A 21,053-nucleotide genomic window follows, 5' to 3' on the forward strand; every position below is an offset into this window, starting at 1 on the left:
CTCAGTCCCCACCCGTCCCCCGCAGTCCAGTTCCCTGCAGCAGCTTTGGAATGCCCACACTCAAGTACTGGGCTCTAAGGGAGGAGGCCATCTGAGGAACACATCTGGTGTCAGTCTCCATGGGATATCAAGGAAAAGCTTCCTGAGAGAGAAGTGGGGATCGCGGTCCAGACCCAGGAGCTGGCTTTTCCAGGTCAGCGTTACCAGGACATTCCCGGAGCTTGGTGTAGGGTGGATAGTACCAGCCCTCAGAGATCTCCCTGCAACTTTGCTAACTCCCACCTCAGCCGGGGCAGTTGGGTAGTCCTGGGGGAGGGACTGCCAGCTGAGTGGCTCCTACCAGGCCTCAGGGTTCTGCCCTAACCCCTGATGTCATAGATGTGTCTTCTGGACCCCTTGTTTCTGAAGAACATTTTGGGAGTCATTGTGAGGAGAATGTTAGCTTAAGAGGTGCTCTAGCCTTTCTCCGTCAACTTTTTCCTTCTATCTCTGTTTTGTGTATTGGTTTTTCTTTTACTGTTTCAAGAGGGATTTGTGAGCTAAAGTTTAAAATTCAAAACCCTGTACCAGTCGAACTATAAAATAGGATAATAAACATGGATTATTTTGAGGATTAGATAAATCAATATGTGGAAATTACTTTGCATTTAAAGAAATGTGAGCTTTGAATATTACTACATTGGGGAAAATAAAGCCTGAGGACAGGAGGAGTCTGCCAGCAGCTCTGCAGGGAGGCAGTGGCAGAGTCAGGTCCCCTGGACTGCTGGGACAGTCAGGAATCCTTACCCTCCCCCCACACCAACCCCTTCTCCTCCCTGTAGCAGGATGACCTCAGGGTCTCTGCTGCCAGCTTTGTGGCAAAGACTGGAGTTCGGAGAGTATTTTCCCATCTCTAGAGCTCCTCATTGAAGACAAGTACATGGTTCTCCTCAGCTGGGAAAGAGGCTCTTGAGGTGGTCTGCCCTGGTGTGGTGTACCCCTGCTGCCCCACTCTGGAGGGAGGTCAGATCCTGAAGCCAGGTTTATGCCAAAGCCCCAGGTAGAAGGCTGCTGCCTGTTGTCCCCTCACCTGGCTTTGCCAGGCCCCCAAATCTATACCCCCACTTCTGTGCATTGACCACCATTCCTTCATTGTTTTACTTGATGTGGTCAGTTTCTCAGGGACCTGCCCTTGCCTTTATATTTACTTTTAAAGCTAACATGGACTATTAGCTATGTGCTAGGTGCCGTAGCTATGAGGCTAGTACACAAGCCAAAGCATAAATTCATTCATTTAGAGATGGTGTGTGGGGATATGGGTGCTCTAGTCCACCAACACAGGCCTACCTGTTCCAAGTCTGGGTGCACTGACGTGTCCCCATGCCTGCTTAGCATCCTCCCTCCCAACTCCCCTTCTGGCCTGGGAGGCCCTCCTGAGCTTGCCCTGGCCCACCTGCTGGCCAAGTACCTTTCCTGTGATCTGCTAATCTGCTGTCTCCCCGCAGTGGGCCATGCATGATCTCTGTGTTCTAAGACCCTGCTGTTCCCTCGGGCAGCCCACCTCCACATAGCTTCTTTCCTCCCTGGACCACCAAGACCCAAGACAACACTTCAGGTCCTGGGAAACCTTGACCCCTGGTGGACTAGTGACCCTTCTCTAACTTCCCACAGCATTAGGGGCTTTGTTTCTATCACGGGACTCATTTCACTAGGTTGAGTCACTGTTCAGCCATCTTTCTCCCCATGAGATTTGAGTTCTGGACACCCAGCCAGCACTTTCATCATAGCAAGTGCTGGAGAAACATTGGCTGAGTGAATTAATTTGGCCATACTCATGACTGCAACACTCCTGTCCCAAATCCAGTGGTTCCCTCCATTCCTCCCTCAGCAGTGTGGAACCAACTGCTGAACCCAGCCCTCTCACTGTCAGCATCCACTCCCCAGCCAGGATGATCTGTCTACAGATAGCTTATGTATTAGTTACTAGTTTCCAATTGCTGCTGTAACAAATTGCCACAAACTTGGCAGCCCAAAGTAATGCCAATTATCTCAGTTTCTGTAAATCAGAAGTCTGGGCATAGGGTGGTTCAGCAGATCTCTGCTTGAGTCTCACAAGGCCAAAATCAAGGTGTCCACAGGGTTGTATTCCTTGATGGAACTTAGTGGTGAATCAGCTTCCAAGTTCATTTAGCTTGTTTGTTGAGTTCATTTTCATGGTGGAGGACTGAGGTTTCCCATTTCCTTGCTAGCTGTTGGCCAGGGGTCATTCTTGGCCACCTGTCTTTTCTGGTTTGTGGCTCCCTTCAAAGCCGCCAACTGTGAGTCAAGTTCTCATGCTTTCGAATTTCTCTGACTGATGCTTCTGCTGCATCTCTTCTGTCTTTTCTGTTTTTAAGAGCTCATGTGATTACATTGGGCCCAGCCATATAATCCAGGATAATGTCTCTATTTTAAGGTCAGCCTATTAGGAACCTTATTCCATCTGCAAAGTCCTTTCACAACAGGACCTCAATTATTGTTTGAGTAACTAGGGGACAGGTAGGAATGCTGTACCAGCTTTAGAAATTCTGCTCTGTACCAGCTTGGCTCTTCATACAGTGAGAAAGGAGATAGCCTGCCCCATGAAGGCTCTGGGAGAGCCGGGGTTTCCAAAAGGAGCCCTTGCCAGAGTGCTTTCCCAATACAGACCAGGGTGGCAGTGCTGTACTCCCAGATTGCACTTGGTGATCCCCAGTAGGCTCCCCTGGCTAGTCCACTGAGCAGCTGGAACCTGGTCATGAGTCAGGATTGAGTGGCTTTTCTCTAGCCTGGCCTCCCTGCTGTCCCAGGGCTCACACCCAAAATGGCGTGACTCTGCCCATCTGGTTGTCCCAGGTGCACTGGGACTGTTGCAGGGGTGGGGCCCTGTTTTCCATCTCTGCATCCGCAATTTCTAGCACAGGCCTATCTGTAGCAAATGTTTCCAGGAAAGCACAGGGAGGCAGGAAGGTCTGTGCTGATGTGGCATCTTTCCCGGCTCTGAGAAGTGGAGCAAGGTCAGCTTTGTGAGACAAAGTAGCTTGTCCAAAGCCAAGAGTTCTCAGGCTTGCAGGGAGGTGGTGCTGGCAATCCAGAGGGCCTCCTGGAGCTGGCCCTGAACCTAGTATTTCAAAGTGCAGTGTCATCTGAAGGGGCTGTGGTGGCAGGGGCTCTAAAGTCATTTCACAGTTAGTGAAACTGACACCCAACACCCCAACCATGATTCTCTGCTAAACTGGCAGCTTCAGGCTTTCTACTGAGCCCTGCTATTGGTCCCGCTGGTATTCTAGCCCTGTTCATCAGCCTGGTCCACTGAGCAAGGCCCCACTGAAGAGCCAGACTCAAGTTGGGACCCCTTAGCGGCTATTTTTTAACTTGTATTTATTTAACAAATGTGCGTCAAGCATCTGCCCTGTGACTGGGGCCCTGTCCTGACAGGATGCAGTAGTGATGAGTTACTAGAGCTTTTCCTGTGCTGGCCCCTCATTTCCAGTGTCACCTCCTCCAAGCTGTCCTCCCTGATCATCCCCCCACCTATTTACATCATCCTGTTGCATTTCTCCTGCTTCCTATATGGCCACTAAAGGCATGCTCACTTTAAGAAAATCTGGTAAATGCAGTCATTTGAAGAAAAATAAAAAGCTCTAGTTTTATCACCTACAGAAAAATCACTGTTAACATTTTAGTGTATTCCCTTCCAGTTGGCTGTCTCTGCAAAGACATATCATTGTCCACATACCATTTTATTTTGGTATTTTGCTTAACATTAATTCTAAGACTCATTTGCTTTCACATTTTAACCCCTTAGGATCTTGTACACACCACTGATGGTGCTTCAGCCTGTGTTCATAGTCATCTCTTCCAAAGGGTGTTATTTGCTTCTGATAATCACCTTGGGGCCCTGCCAACCTGGGAGGACTTTAGATTAAATTTAAGTTAAATTCAGTCACAGCATTTGCTTGTGGTGTTGCAGGCCAGGACTGTAGTGCATCTGGAGGCACCAGTCTGTGGGAGCATGGGCTTGTTCACATCCGCAGGGGTGATTTTCTCCTCTCCTTGCACTCAGGGCCAAGGCTAAGACACAATTTCTTCCTGACAGGGCTGTTTATCACCCACCTTACTCAGATGCCTAAGCTGTACTTAGAAGACTTATTAACCCATCCTGGGTATTTTTTCTCCCTCATGGCACATGAAATAGTGGCATGTCTCATAATCAGTGCTGCCTTAAATATGATGAAATACCAGAAATAGAAACATTTCTCAGATTACTACAGTAAATAAGCGTAAGTGTCTTTTAAATGACCACACAGTACATCACAGGGTTGTCCAAAATGGTGCTTCTCCCCCACACGGGTGTTATTTCTGTTCTTTTCAGAGCTGAAGGGCACTGTGGTCTTTCTCCACACAGCTTTTCTAATTCAGATGATTTCTTTAGGGTAATTTCCAGAAATCAAATTGCCATGTTGAAGGAATGAATATTCTAAGGAACCTTAATACATAAAGCTTAATATTTTTAGAGATCGATTTTCATGTTCTTTTTTCTGTGTCATCTTTGCAGAAACAGAGTTGGTGCCATAAGTTGGATTGTGAATCTCCCTCTACTGATGGCAGCTTGTTAAGTGCTTTTGGTCTGGAAAACTTTACAAAGGTGAAGAATTAACATTAACAAGGTAAAGAGGTAGAACCCAAAAGTTTATTCCAGTATAGGGCTGCAAAAAATTCAAAGTCAACTAAAATCAGGACTGGTTTTGACATGGGTATATGTTCATATCTGGGATCAGTGATTTATTTGGGGTTGATCACAATAACCCCCAAATGTTATGAATTGATGCACTGAGCAGTGGGATAATTTAATTTGAAGCATCCAAATAGAGCCAGATATTAATCCAAACTTTTTTGGGTGTGGGTGAGAAGCTTCCTGAATTGTGGAATATTGTTAAACAAATGGTAGGCAATTCGAGTATTGATTGTTTATACTGAAATCGGCACTACTAAAATATTTTAAGCAGTTTGCATCCGTAATTTAAGCTTTTCCCCCCATTCTTCCCTACTGTTTGCTCTGTTAATTTACTCAGATGATTTTTTTATTGTGCAAAGGCAATCTTCAGTCCTGCTCCGATCTGGATTTGTGTAAGTTCTGAGATAGTATAACGCAAAAGTTGCAAATAATAATAACAAACAAAATTTTAATAATAAATTAAATGCCTCTGCATGTCCTTAAGAGCTGGGCTTGGGGTCTCCTGGTGACCAATAAGTGGCTCTTGCCTTTTTGGGGCTGTCAGTCTCCCAGCAGAGGAAATAGCACAACATTGAGACACAGAGGCCGTAGGATTGCAGCCTTCCCTGTGTCAAATCTTCAGTGGCTTCTGGTTTCTTAGGACAAATTCTAAATGCCTTGCCATACCCTTTAAGGCCCTGCTTGGCTAGCCTCAGCCCCTTTCTCTGGCTTCATCTCACTGCTTGCTGGGCTCCTGCAGCCATACCCGCCTCTTCCTGTTCCTCAAACCCCTAGACCCACTGCTGCCTCAGGGGCAGTCATGGATTTGTGTTTTTGGGCAGATGCTTCTTCATGGGGAGGTAGTACAGAGAGCTAGGGCCCACATTTATGCTCCATGCCCTTCACTCATCACTCAGCTTTTGTAGCCAGACTGTCTACTACGACCTGATATGTGCTAGGCCCTGTGGTCTCTGTCCCCAAAGATTGATAACTCTGCTATGCAGTCAGAGGGCACAGACATGAAACATGGAACAACTGGAAAGAGCCAGAGGGCAAACCATAGGTCGTTGGGCTCAAATAAATTAAAACTCAACTAAAACCTAGAAAAAAAAGAAGTGCTAGAAATAAATTGTGGTGTGAATACTGGGCCAGCTGGGTGATCAGGGGAGAAGGCTTGCCTAAATTAGACCAGTGCTGAGAGGCCCCTGCTGTATTCCAGGTGAGGCAAAGAAGGGGCCAGCTGGAGTCAAATCCTAGCTCTGTCAGTTAACCAGCTCTATGTCCTTGACCAAATGACTCAGGCTCTCTGATGCTAGGTTTCTCATCAATAAAATGGAAATAATGATATCTTCCCCAGAGGATTGAAGTGAGATAATAGAGATACAGGGCCTGGCACACTTAGCAGGCTTCCAACATAGGTACACAGTCCCGTACCCTCTCTCACCCAGTGCTGCTGCTGGAAAGATTGCTGGGCAGGGAAGTGGGGTTGCTCTCAGATCTATTAAAATCAGATGGGATGTAACTGAAGAGAACTTAAATCCTACAACTACAGCAAATAATCCTGGCACCCAATCAACTGCTTCACCCTGGGTGGAGGTGGGCCTGGGGTCTCCAAATGCAGGTCCAAACACAGGCTGCTGGCTAAACACAGGCCTCAAACTTGATTCCTGGGCTGCAACCCAGACTTTCCAAATCTAAGGCCTTGGGGAATGAGTCCTGGAATCCAAACTTTTTTAAAGCTCCCCAGAGGATTCTAGGATGCAGCCAGGTTTCAGAACGAGCAGCCATGTGGCCTCTGAGAAGCCTTTTAGCCCATACAGGATGTTTCTGTCCCCTTCAAATGCCCTGTGCTGCCATGGCAGGTCTGACATCATGATGTCTGGCCCATTGCTCATCTCCTGCCTTCATCAGAGACAGGGAGGTTCCTCTAGTGATGAATCATGCAATGAAACTATAAGCCAGGACCACAAAGTCTAGAAATAAATAAAATAAACCCTGAGCATCTGTCCAGCTATAGAGGCTGCGAGGAGAGGGAAAAGCTAACCTCTGAGACCTGGGATGCATTCTCATCATGATTCATCAGCTGCATATAAACTGAAACTGTATCTTTGAGGCTGGAGATACATTATAGGATTCAAACCCAGACCAAGCAGTCCATTCCTTCTCATATAGCAGCTTCTTACCCAAGAAAGAAAAGGAAATTCTGCCAAGTTCCTGCTGGTCTTAGATTCTTCTCTCATAACACAGAAATTATTTACTGTTGCTGAGCTTCTTTCCAGATTGCTTGAAACAGCTATAAATTTCCCAGCTTCATCTAGCAAGCCTTTCAGGTGGTGAGTTACTGTTCATGTAATGCATTCCTGTTGCAAGTCCAGTGTTACTAGATTTCCTCCATGAAGACAGGTAATTTGTTGAACCCTAAGTGCTTTTACAGAGCAGGCATATTGAAGAAAGAGGTTTTACTTTCCAGTTTCTAAGTGGGTGATTAAAAAAAACTCAGTCAGTAAAGATGGTTTACAGCCATTAGCACCACCACAACAGATGTATCAGCAAATAGGAATGTAATAGATCATATGGGAGGGTGGTGCTAGGGTGTGTGGGAGCAGAGGTACAAGGACACCTAGGATTCTTTTTCATTTAAAAAAAAAGCCAGGAACAAGTAAATAGAGGGCCTACTTTTTCTCTTTTGGGCTAAAAGGGGCTTTGGAAGCTGGGAGTGGGCAAGAAAATGATTGTCATGTCAAATAGAACAGTGATGACAGTGGATACCATCAACTGCTCCACCCTGGGTGGAGGTGGGCCTGGGGTCTCCAAATGCAGGACCAAACAGAGGCTGAGCTGCCATTTATTTAGCATGGTGTATGGAGGTTGTTTGCTCTTGTTACAGGGAGAAGACTCAGGCCAGGCCCATGACCAAGGCCCCAAGGCAGGCTTTGACCTCAGGGGTCCTGGCACCCCACAACAGTGAGAGAATGAGTAGGATTGTTGCCCATACTACCTCTTGGCCTGGGCATACACCTGGGAAAACACCTGGAGGGCTTCTGCCAAACAGCTGGTTAGAAGTTGTTTTTTAAAGAAGTATTTCCTAAATAACCAGTTTCTAACCATTAAAAAAATGTGTTTTGCTCTTGTGTGAAAAGAGAGGTGAGTGGTTAAGAGCCCCCTATTGGATATACTCATTTAGGCAGTGCCAGGGAGCAGAATTTTGGAAAGGTGCTGGGAGGGGACTCTCCCTGATCCCCAGAGCATGTGTTTACTGAGAGAATCTGCTCACCCATCACCGATCACAGCCACCAGGAATAGCAAGTTGGGTAAGACCAGCAACTGGGCTGACAGACAGGTGAGCCGCTGGTTTTTCTTCTTTTATTGTGACCTTGGTCAGAGCATTGAAGTTCACATGGAATTCTGATGTGGAAAGCACAAACCCAGCCTGCAGATTTTGCATACTTCCCATGAGCAAGGTTTTGCTATAGCTGCTATATTGTCCTAATCTTTCCATTTAGAAATCTGGATGTAATCACCAGTTGTTTTCTTTCCTTCATCCCCACTGCAACATGAGGACCAGAAGAGATGTGGGGAGAGAACAGGGACAGCAGACCCAGGTTGGGTCTGGCTCCCTGTGCACGTGTCTGAAATTTGGCTGCAAGGCACGTACAGCAGGTGTTGGCATCAGGCTTCATTTCCTTCTCCCTACAAGGAAATGCCTTTAGCAGAGGTGGCAAAGGGCATCATTTTAGGCTCTTCTTCCTGGTCCTTGGTACTCTTGTGGTGCTGATTTTCTTGTGTTGCCTTCTGTCTACTGGCAAGGCTGCTTCCTGACCTAGTGCCCTTGGGGGTGGATTCTCAAGGATTTGTGACTTGAACCCTGGATTTTATGCAGGGTAACCCTGGTCTAGCTCCCATCTTTGCTGTTTACTGGATGCAAGATCTTGGGCAAGCAGTGTGGGCACTGCCCCTCTCTCTTCTCTTCCTATAAAATGGGGTGGTGCTGGAACCTTCCCTGTAGGGCTGCTGAGTCAGTTGCTGAGTGCAGGCTGGGAAGCGCCAGAACAGCACTGGTGTGCGGGTCTCCTGTTCAGAAAGGTGGCTGTTCTTGCCGTCCTGAATCTTTGCCCATTATCTGATTCTTCCATCAGAATTTGGGAATGCTGTCTGCCAACTGTGATGCTTCCTCACCCATCTGTCCCCTTTCTGTCTTGGATTAGAATGAGTTCTTCTGGAATCTGCATTCTAGGCTCTGTCAAGACCAGTGCCTTGTATGGAGCTTTGGATGGGAATATGATTTAATTACCTCTTTGGTGGGAAAAGTTGCTTACTGTTTGTGTTTGTGCTAAAAACCAGCCCCCATTGTGCCACAGAGGCACTTTCTACAGTGGTCTACAAGGGCGGTAGGAGTGGGGCTAACACAGGCTTGTCTCTTATTTCTTCAAGCCAGGACCCCGTCTCTAGATGGAATATGAGAGGGCAGAGGCAGTGGTCAGGTAAAGACCCAGAGTGCCTGTGTCCCCACTCCCTAAGACTGGATTCGACCTTTTATATTGTCTCAACCCCTTATTAGGACAAAACGGATTCCTCTCCTCAGGTAAATAATATAAAACACTTACATAGCATATACTATGAGCCAGGCTGTTGCAGGCTTAGAAGTAGGTACTATTATTGTCCGTATGTTTGCACATGAGGACCCCAAGTCTCAGTGTAATTAGTGCCTTGCTCAAGCTCAGATACCTAGAAGGCAGGAAAGCTGGGGTGCACAGATGGTCTGACTTCTTAGTCCAGCTTTGAGCCATCAGTATGCTGCCTTCCACCACCAACTGAGGAGAAAGCACAATTCACTGAGTGCCTGCTATGTTCCAAGCATGATGTATGAATACATAACTAAAATCCCAATCAACTCCTTCCTCCTGAGGAAGATTAGAGATGGAGAGATGGAGAAATGGAGAGATGGAGAAGGAGGGACAGCAGGCAGCTTTGCCCTCCTTTGCCTGATTCTGCCAGACAGAGCCCCATAGGACAAGGCGCTGTTGGGACCAGGCTGGGTTGGGCCACCCCAAGCAGCCTTGGGCTCTCCCAGCCCAGGTGCAGCTGCCCTTCTGGGCAGACAATCCGGAACACATCCACTCATTTGCAGCCACCAGGCTGGGAAGCCTGCCAGCCCAGGCACTTTGGGTGCAGCCGCCAGCCCAGGCACTTTGGGTGCAGCCCCCAGAGTTGCTTTCCCAGGCTGTTGTACAGACAGGCACAGCCTGGGTGTCTGGTGGCTCCTGCTTTGGGTCATGGCCTCTACATCTAAGCCTTTGTGGGATACCCAGGAGATCCAGCTCAGCGGTTCAGGTGGTAGAATCCAAGAACCAATTAATGTGTGGTTTGGGGGGGATATCTGTCTGACCAGTGGTTTGGCAGAGCCTTCAATCACTTGGAAGACAGAAGAGCCGAGTTGCATGCTGCAACTCAGTTCAGGGGTGGCTGCCGCCGAGTGGGACGGGCCCTGCCGTGCTGTTCCCTCCCTCAGCTGTGTCCTTTGTCCCAGGTGCCGTGGGGGTGTATCTGAGGCAGGGGGCTTCCCAGGCAGCTGTGTCTCCTATAAGTTCCCTCAGACCGGCTTTTCTTGTACACTTTAAGCTTCAATTCGGCCCACAGGTAGTTCCAAGGGTACTGTATCACATGGTAATTTGAGGGCTGAGGTATCAGTCAGGGTTAGAGCCAGGCTCCTGGAAAAGGCTTGGGGGACAGAGGCAGTGGTGAGCTTTCTGCCTGGCCTCCTAACAGACTCAGAGTCTGGGGTACACAAGAGCCCTGTGGGGCTGACCTGGAACCAGACCTGGAGACAGCATAAGCCATATTTTCCCTTTGATGACTCCAGAACAAGTGCAGTGAGCAGGAGTTGGGGGTGCCCTCAAATTGTTATCATCTGGGGTCTTCCTCTGCCCATTAGGATCATTTTCTTTTGGTGGGTTTGGTGGCCAGTGAGAGACAGGTGCCCTTCATCTGGGTAAATGCCCTGTTTCCCTGATGACTTCTGGGTAGTTCTCCATATTCAATGGTTGCCAACTGGTCGAGCTCTGGGCACTTTTCCTGCAGCCAGTCAGGGAGCCAAGCCTATTGGGTACCAGAGCTGTGTGCAGACCTCTGGGCACTTTTCCTGCAGCCAGTCAGGGAGCCAAGCCTATTGGGTACCAGAGCTGTGTGCAGACCTCAGGGTCTCAGAATAAGAGGCAAACAGGCCCTACCTATGGTTTTTCCTGGGAAGCGCCTGTGCGCGCGCACACACACACACACACACACACACACACACACACACACACACACACACACACACACACACACACACACACACACACACACACACACACACACACACACACACACACACACACACACACACACACACACACACACACACACACACACACACACACACACACACACACCACCCCCCCCTAAGGAAGTCATGGAAGGGAGTGACAGTGGGTTTGTCCCCCAGGGCCATATCTGGAGGCTGAAATTCCAGGGTCTCTCACACTGGCCCCTCAACCTCCTGGGAAGGGCTTTCTACATGGAGGTTGTCAACAAGGGTTTCCCCTCTAAAAACACCGCCTACCCCTGCTCAGAAGCCTCCTTGTTTCTGTGGTGGGCTGGGGTTCTTCCTGTCATTCCAGGTTTTCTGTTCCTGATGGATTTTTCTAAGTACGTATCCCCAGTTCCACTGGTAAACAATCCTACTTAGCCTTGCCAATCACTTCTTGGGCTCCCCCACTTCTGGGTCTTGTTCTTCCAGTGCCCCTGCCAGAACACCCTCCTCCTCTTCCCTTCCATCCTCCTGTGTGTTGGCCAGAATCCTCTTCATTTTCCAAGCCCAATTCAAGCTCCACCTCTCTTGGGACACATCTGGCTGCCTACTGTACTCTGCTGTGATGACTTTGGTCTGAAGTCCTCTGAAATCGTCTCTTTTTCTGAGGCCTGTTTCCTTACCTGTAAAATGAGACAAACCATGTTGTGGATTTGTTGTGAATGTTGTTTGAGATGACTTCATGAAAGTGGTCAGTACACAGTAGGTACTCAGCAAATGCCACTGTCCTTTCCTGCTCTATGCTACGTACAGGGGTGTGGATGTAAGATGCAGCTCCTGGCCTCTGGGTGGAAGGAGCCCCGAGGAGGAGGGGTACCTTACCTCTCTGGTGAGGCGGGGGTTGGCAGGAAAGCCCCATGCTTGGCTGGTGTGAAGGATTAGAGACAATGGAGAGCACAGGGGGTAGGAGTGAGGTCGGGGGAGCAGCATCCTCGAGCCACTGGACTAGTGGTGCGGGTGCAGCAGGGAGCTGGGTGGGCAGTACTGGTGTGGGTGATTGTAGGGGGGTGGGGGCGGGGGCAGCGGAGGCTGGTGGATGACCTTGACAGGGGAGCCTGGGCTGGCCAGGGGTGTGGAGCCGCAGGAGTCGGAGGAGGACAAGGCATAGCAGGAGAGGGCATGGCTCAGCCGGGGCTCCATGCAGGCCAAGCAGGGCTTGTCCAGGACAATGACCTTGACAGTCTGCTGGCACTGCACCAAGGTCCCCGGGGGTGTGGGCGGCGGTGGTGGCAGTGATGGGGGCTGCTCTCTTGAGGGGCTAGGCTGCAGGTCTGGCAGTGGTGCTGGCGCTCCCCTCTCGGCCCCCAGCCGGGAGCTGTGCTGGGACATTTGAAGCCTGTTGTGAATTGACACCTAGTTTAGAAACAGCCAGAGAAGTATGAAATGTTACAAGACTAATTCCCAGCTGCTGGGACTGGCTACTCTGAGCCTCCCCACCTTCCGCATCTCTTGTGCCCCTTAGGTGCTCACAGCCCTCACCTTGACCTGCTCCCCATCTCCCCAGCCACCTAGAAGATGCCTGGCTGTCAAGCAGAGGTACTGACCCTGGATAGCGTCAGACCAGCCATGAGCAGCCTCAGAGCTCCTAGCCTCAGTCTCCTCATCTGTGAGATGGGCCATTAGACCAACAGCCTCGGGTTCTGCAGAGCTTTGCAATCTGATTTCATTTAACTGCTGGAGGGCTTTGGGCCATGGGTAAACTTCTCCCCACCTCCCTCTTCACCAAGTCTGACAGGCTCAGAGTTCTGAGGAGGGAGCATTCAGGGAGGAGGCCAGTGGCCTGGGCCCTACAGCCAGCTGAGAACCTGGGCATTATTGAGAGGTGGGGAAGTTACTGAAGGTGCTGAGGGGACGATGCTGATTTGATTATGTGTGGGAGGTTGGGCGAGGCAGACCCAGGGGAGCAAGAGGTGGAGGAAGAATGCTGACCCCAGGGGAGGCTGTGGGCAGCTGGCCCTGACTCAGGCCTAGTCAGAGACTCTGGACCAGGCCTCCCTGCCCTCTGCAGTCTCACATTGCCTTTCGTGGAATAAAAGGTGAAAAATTTGGATTTGCTCTTTAGAGTTGTTTTGAACTTGGCCTGGGTAAGGAAGATGGATGGGTCCTTCCTCAGAATCCAGCTTTTATTACCCTGTGCATTCCTACTTCCTTGAGTTCTTAGTTGTAAACAAATTCTGTGCTGAACACCTTGTTTGTCTCTTTGCTGGGTGTTTTCACCTTTATGGACGTACTTTGCTCTTCTGTTAGGTGGGTTTTCCAGGTTTGACTGCTCCCTCAGTTGAAGGTGAGCTGAGTGTGCAGAGGTTTTGAACACCAGCTTCTTGGGGGTGGAAGATGGGGGCAGGGAAGAGAGGGTGGACAAAGATGGCTTTGCCCTCCTCTGGGCTCCTATCCCTGCACCCCAGAGGGTCTACTTTGCTCACTCTTTACCCTAATGCCCAGCACAATGCCCTGTGGCTGGTTTGTGGTTAATAAATAAAGGTTAAGTGAATGCTTATTGAGTGCTGGAACCTGCATCCCCAGGTTCCATGGGTGTAGTGAGTGCCCATTAAGTGTCTCTCCACCCACCCCCACCCACCCCACTGTGGATTTGGGGGTGGGGGTGGAAGGACAAGTAGTAGAGGACCATCACAACCTCATCAAGCCTTCTCTGTCCCATGTCTCATTCTTTCTGATATATTCCAGGAGGTCACAAGCTAAGGGAGTGTAGCCTAGGACTGTGCATGCAGAGGGGCACAGTGCAGGCATTGCCTCTGCTCCATGTCTCTGAAATATGCTGGCCTTTTTCTGGAAATTGCTCACTTTTCTTATCACTGGGCTTGGCAGCCATCAGGGAATTTCTGGAGGGAGGGGATCCTGGAAGGAAACCACTCTCAGACCTGTTGTTTCCCTAGAAGCCCAAACACAAAGGATGGGGTTGAGGTGGTGCTGCAGAGAGGGTTGTTTTTCCCTTAAGAACAAGCCAGCTCATGTCAGAAAAGGGAAGGCTGTTATCCTTTAATCTCATGTTTTGTTCCTCCAACCCATGGTCTACATGCATGTGGAATTTCAGCAGCTGGGGGTGGGGATGGAAGGAGTTTCTACATTAAATAGTGGCAGTCAGGTGGGCGTGATCCCCTAGACCACCCTGAAGAGCTGCAGGGTGACTCTTATTCAGGTGTTATCATCCTCTTGTGATAGAAGATCAGAGAGGTGAAGGAACTTGCCCGAGATCACACAGCATATATTGATGGAGCTGCACTTTGAACCCAGGTCTCTGTGGCTCCAAAGCCAAGTTAAAGCATCCCCCCAGTGAAGGGAGCAGCAGGCCATACATAGGCCTACCATCCCCTGTCTGGTTCTAGATCACTAGGTCTTCCCTCCAGCAGAGATTACCATTCTCACATCCCAGCCTCCCTGATCATGCCTCCTCTTGTACCTGCTGCTGAGTCAGTGAAAGGTCAGCTTCCAGGCATCCCCTGTGAGTGCTGGGGACTTTTGGAGATGGTACCCTCATGGTGGGATGTTGGGCTGCCACCTACTTGGCCTCTGGGTGGGGCAGTGAGAGCTGGGCTCCAGGGGAAGAAGGAACACCTCTCTACTGGGACCTGGGAACAGTAGGAGAGTCAGTGCCAAAAGCTGTGAGGGAATCAGCAGCCACAGGACAGGGCATGTCAGCTGTGGTGCACCAGCAGAGAAAGCCATGCAGGCTGTGATTGCCTATTGCTGACAGCCTTGCATTGTGTGTCTGCACTGAGGGTGGACTGAGGTGGCCCAGCTGTGTTTAATCCCTGAGAGCCACAAGGACAGAGGTCCCCCGCAGGGAGATAAATAGCCCCTGTTTGTCTCTGAAGATGCCTAAGGACTAGTAGAGGAAGCTCAGGACAGTATCCACTTCACATGATGAACATCCATTGAGAGCTTGCTGAGAGCAGGGTTCAAAATTAGAAGCAGTGGCCACCTCACACCCTTTAAGGTAGCTACTATCACAAACCAGAAAATAAATGTTGGTGAGGATGTGGAGAAATTGGAACCTTTGTGCAATGGGAATGTAAAATGGTATGGAGGTTCCTCAAAAAATAAAAAATAGAAATACCATGCAATGCATTTCTGGGTATATACCCCAAAGAATTGTAAGCAGGGTCTCAAAGAGATGTTTGCACACCCATGTTCATAGCAGCTTTATTTACAATAGCCAAAAGGTAGAAGTGACCAGAGTGTCCACTGACAGATGATTGGATAAACGTGTGGTAAATACATATGATGGAACATTATTCAGCCTTAAAAAGGAAGGAAATTCTGACCCTGTTACAACATGGATGAGCCTTCAGGACATTGTGCTAAGTGAAATAAGCCAGTCACAAAAAAGGACAAAAACTGTGTGGTTCCACTTATACAAGGCACCTAGAATAGTCAAATTCACAGAGATGGAAGGTGGAATGGTGGTGGCCAAAGACTGGGGGAGGGGAAGTGGGGAGTTGTTTAACAGGGATGGTTTCAGTTTTGCAAGATGAAACGTGTTCTGGAGATGGGTGGTGGTGGTTGCACAGCCCATCTAAGTGGTGTACTTAACGCCATTGAACTGTACACTTAAAGATGGTTGTGATAGAGAATTTTACATGTATTTTACCATGCTTAAGAAGAATAATGAAAAATTAAAACAAAGGAAACAGATGTGGGCCATGGGGCTCCTACAGGCCAGATTGGCACCAAGCCCTTTACATTGTATTATTTAATGCCCCCACAAACCTCCATAAGATAGCTCTCTCCTTAGCTTCTCTGCAGACAGGGAAACTAAGGCTTACAGGCATGTTACATCTTACCAAAAGCCCCCCAGCTAGGATATAGCAGGCCAGGGTATAAATCATCTTTCTATTCTGGGCAGGAATTGGTTCTGCTGCATTGTGCTGGGTTGTAACATTCTGTCTGTTAGGGTATTATGATTTCAGTTGGGGGCCCTTATATCCACCAGACCCCAGAATATGAGGAGCCATGTAATTGGTTGTGAAAATGTATGGGCAGCTCAGAAGTCTAAATCATCGAGAAGGCTTCTTAGAGGAGGAGATGGAATTGGATAAGGCTGGAGGCCAAGGCCGATTCACCACTGTCACCCTGGTCCCTACGAGGGCCTCCATCATTAGAAAGAATGGGTGCAGGCTGGGCAGGCTTTCTTAAGAGAAGGGCTACAGTGAGCAATGGGATAAGAGCAGGTTGTGAGGTCCAAAGGAGCTGGGCCTGGAGGGGTACCTTCTTCTTCCCTCCTCCCTGAGGGGGAGCACTGCCATGCACCTTCTCATTTGAGACCTCCCTGCTATCCTCACTACAGGGATGCATGCCTCTGTCCAGGAGCCAGGTCTCAGATCTGCCCCTCTGGCCTCCCCTTTTAGTGAGCCCTGCAGCTGAAGGCTTTGACATGGTGGGTGTGGGCTACTGAGATTTACCCACCCAGAGATCCCTGGGCTTGGGTAGGGTTGTCAGATTTTGCAAATAAAAAATAGAAGATGCCCAGTTAAGTCTGTATTTCAAGTCAACAATAATTTGTAGTATGTCTCCAAACTGCATCTGTGTTTAATGTAGCAACCCTCATCTCAGGGCTCTGTCCACTGAGAGAGGGGCTGGTGGGTGAGCACTCTGCATTTTTCAGATCAGGGGCCTGCTGGCAGGCAGAGCCAGACCTGCTGCAGTCACCAGTCATTGAAGGCCCCGGCCCAGACCATCACAGTTATGCTGAGGCACATGAGGCAGCCTTGGGTCAAGCTGCTACCCAGTGCGAGATGACTGGCCCTAGTTACCAGGTGTTAGTAAGATGGGCCGTGTGCCTGACATTGCTCTATGTGCAGTACAGAGCCTGCAGTCAGCGACCACCACTGTCACATGTTGGGGTCTGTGTTCCAGATTTGGCATGCTGTTCTCTGTATGTGCCGTCTGCATCTTGTACCCATACCCCCAAGACCCAGACAGCCCTCTGGCTGCCAAGCACCCTCTCCTGTGTCCACCACCCCATGCCTACCTTATCAGGGCACCCCAGTTCATGAATAGCATTCCCTTGCCTTTGAGCCTCCTAATCACACTTTCTCCAACCATTCCCTCATCCCTCCACCCATCCAGTCATCCACCAATCCATCTAGCCACCTATCCATTAACAAGTATTTGCTGAGGCTTACTATGGGCCACTGTAGTAGGCATTTTGATGTATAATATCTCAGCTGCTAGGAGGGATTATAGGAATTCTATTTAAATGTGAATGGCTGCCAGCAGCCATCAAATATAACTTCTGGTTAATCAAAGGTTCTGGTTTCCTGTGTCTGAGCATCAGGTGACCTGTGGATTCTCTAGGCTTGCCCTTTCAACACCAGCCACTCCTCCAAGGAAGTTCCTGGGACAGACAGGAACACTGAGGGGCTAAGAGTACAAGGGGTCTCAGCAGTCAGGAGGTGAGCTAGTTTGGCCAAAGGTGTGGCATCCACCTTCTTCATGTGCTATTGTGGGGGTCAGGAGGCATCTCCCCTATAGCTGGTACCTGGCACAGCTCCGTGCATAGCAGGTGCTCAGTACAGACTTGAGACTGACTGTCGTTGTGCAGAGAAAACTGACGATCAGGGAGGGAGGTGACTTGTCCAGGGTCACACAGCTTGCAGCTTGCAGCTGGGTGGGCCAGTGGTCAAAGCTGGGATAAAGAGCATGGGTTTTATTGTCAGGCATACCTGATTTCAGGTTTGGTTCGCCTCTCAACTTGATTGACCTATCTGTAAATAGGAAAACACACCTCCCTCTTAGATGTGGCAGTGAAAAATGATGAGACAATGTAAAGTGCATGGTCCGGGACCTGGCCTGGTGCCAGCCTGATGGCTGAAGGGAGGTTGGATCCTGGTCTCAGCTGAGATGCTCCCCACAGCTTCACCTGCCCCAAACACATTCCTTGGGCCTTCTGAGCTCTGGCCTTCCCTTCTACCTGGCTGAGGTGAGGGTAGGCAGGAGCAAGACTGGAGGGGCAAGGAAAGATTTCAGCCTTGGCCAGTCAGCCTTCCCAATGTGCCACAAGGGCTGCAGAGGCCCCATGTCTGCATCTGCACAGCCACCTGGAGAGAAAATTGCAGCTACGATTTACTGCCCCGAGGTCCAGGATCTGGCCTGGTGCTGGCCTGATGGCTGAAGGGAGGTTGGATCCTGGTCTCAGCTGTGATGGGGGCATGGGAGCTGGGGAGAAAGAGGGATCCAATGCAGTCCCAGACCCTCCCTGGAAAACTAGGATCAGCCTCAAGTAGCAGGAGGTGAGGTGAATGGAGGTTGGATTGGTCAACTGCACAGGTTGTGCAAGGAGGCTTTGTGTGTACCCTCCCCCAGGCAGGAGTGTGATAAATACACCATCCTTCTGGAGCTATCCCAGTGGGGACTGGTCCCCGTGCAGATGTGCAGAAGGAGGCTGATTTCCCAGCCTGGATGCTGCACTAACCTCACTGCTGCTTTATTTTTGTTCGTATCTACCAAGTTTCTTCTTGGCCATTGTGAAGAATGGAAACTCTACATAAAAATGTATTGCGAGGAGGAGCCAAGATGGCAGTGTGAGTAGTTCAGTGGAAATCTCCTCCCAAAAACGTATAGATTTTTGAAAATGGAACAAATACAACTATTCCTAAAAGAGACACCAGTACACCAGTAGATACAGTACAACAGCCAGGCTACATCTACATCTGCAAGAACTCAGCATCACACAAAGGGGGTAAGATATAAGCCGCAGTCCAGTGGGACCTGAATGCCCACCTACCCCAGACCCCGGTGGAAAGAAAGGAGTCAGAGTGGGGAGGGAGTGAAAGCCCAGGATTGCTAAACAACCAGCTCTAGAAATCTGCACCGGGAGCGCAGACACACGGTGCACGGGGTGATGGATATTAGAGAAATGGAAAAGCAAAACCTGCAAGCAGGTCCCCGCAACTGGTGCCCCTGAGACAAAAGAAAAGTGAGTGCTTTTTGCAAGTCTTAAAGGGACAGGGACCTCACAGCTGGACAAAGTCATCCCGACACACGCACCCCAGCACCTAGGAATCCGGGGAACTCTAGGCAACCTAACCCCCTGGGCATCAGCGCAGCTCTGAAGCCCGTCACGGCGATAAGCAGCCTGCCAGTCGTTCCCCGAACCAGTGCGGCCCCCGACACACCAGCCCTGTAGTGGAAGAGCGGCAGCGCATGCCGGGGGAGGCAGCACCAGAGGGCCCCAGGAGTGGCCTGCATGAGCCCGCAGGGGCGGCTGCCTAGTGGCCCAGGGCTGCCCGTGTGAGCTGGTGGTGGTGGCTGCGACAGAGTGGCCCATGCGAGCCCGCAGCGATGGCACCTGAGAAGAAGCCTGGAGAAAGAGACATAACCAATCTCCCTGAAAAAGAATTCAAAATAAAGGTCATAACCATGCTGATGGAGCAGCAGAGAAAAATGCAAGAGCTAATGGACAAAGTAGGGAAGGAGACTACAGAAATAAAACAATCTCTGGAAGGATTTAAAAGCAGAATGGATGAGATGCAAGAGACCATTGATGGAATAGAAATCAGAGAACAGGAATGCATAGAAGCTGATGCAGAGAGAGATAAAAGGATCTCCAGGAATGAAACAATATTAAGAGAACTGTGTGACCAACCCAAAAGGAGCAATATCTGCATTACAGGGGTACCAGAAGAAGAAGAGAGAGAAAAAGGGATAGAAAGTGTCTTTGAAGAAATAATTGCTGAAAACATCCCCAAACTGGGGGAGGAAATAGTTGCTCAGACCACGGAAGCACACCGAACTCCCAACAGAAGGGATCCAAAGAGGACAACACCAAGACACATAATAATTAAAATGGCAAAGATCAAAGACAAGGACAGAGTATTAAAGGCAAATAGAGAGAGGAAAAAGGTCATCTACAAAAGAAAACCCATCAGGCTAACATCAGACTTCTCAACAGAAACCTTACAGGCCAGAAGAGAATGGCATAATATATTTAATGCAATGAAAGAGAAGGGCCTTGAACCAAGAATACTGTATCCAGCATGATTATCATTTAAATATGAAGGAGGGATTTAACAATTCCCAGACAAGCAAAAGTTGAGGGAATTTGCTTCCCACAAACCACCTCTACAGGGTATTTTAGAGGGACTGCTCTAGATGAGAGCACTCCTAAGACTAAATAGATGTCACCAGAGAAAATAAAATCACAGCAAAGAAAGAAGACCAACCAAATACTAACTAAAGACAAAAAATAAAATCAACTACCCACAAAAGCAGTCAAAGGAAATACAAAAGAGCACAGAACAAAACACCCAATATATGAAGAATGGAGGAGGAGGAATAAGAAGGGAGAGAAATAAAGAATCATCAGACTGTGTTTATAATAGCTCAATAAGTGAGTTAAGTTAGTAAGGTAGTAAAGAAGCCAACCTTGAACCTTTGGTAACCACGAACCTAAAGCCTGCAATGGCAGTAAGTACATATCTTTCAATAATCACCCTAAATGTAAATGGACTGAATGCACCAATCAAAAAACACAGAGTAATAGAATGGATAAAAAAGCAAGACCCATCTATATGCTGCTTACAAGAGACTCACCTCAAACCCAAAGACATGCACAGACTAAAAGTCAAGGGATGGAAAAAGATATTTCATGCAAACAACAGGGAAAAAAAAAAGCAGGTGTTGCAGTACTAGTATCAGACAAAATAGACTTCAAAACAAAGAAAGTAATGAGATAAAGAAGAACATTACATAATGATAAAGGGATCAGTCCAACAAGAGAATATAACCATTATAAATATATATGTACCCAATACAGGATGCACCAGCATATGTGAAACAAATACCAACAGAATTAAAGGAGGAAACAGGATGCAATGCATTCATTTTGGGAGACTTCAACACACTACTCCAAAGAATAGATCCACAAAACAGAAAATAAGTAAGGACACAGAGGCACTGAACAGCATACTAGAACAGATGGACCTAATAGACATCTATAGAACTCTACATCCAAAAGCAACAGGATACACATTC

At 48.8% G+C, this 21,053-nt stretch overlaps 1 protein-coding gene across 1 annotated transcript in view; it reads left to right on the forward strand.

Moving 5' to 3' along the window:
• Window positions 1-4,555: 4,555 nt before the first annotated feature.
• RALB (RAS like proto-oncogene B) overlaps window positions 4,556-21,053 on the forward strand; it is an 83,401-nt gene continuing 66,903 nt past the window's right edge. The window contains exon 1 of the mRNA XM_057505712.1: window positions 4,556-4,667. The gene's annotated coding sequence lies outside the window, so the exon portion shown is untranslated. The remainder of the gene's footprint in view (window positions 4,668-21,053) is intronic.

This window comes from Manis pentadactyla, chromosome 8, assembly GCF_030020395.1.
Source record: "Manis pentadactyla isolate mManPen7 chromosome 8, mManPen7.hap1, whole genome shotgun sequence".
In the NCBI taxonomy this organism is placed as follows: domain Eukaryota; kingdom Metazoa; phylum Chordata; class Mammalia; order Pholidota; family Manidae; genus Manis; species Manis pentadactyla.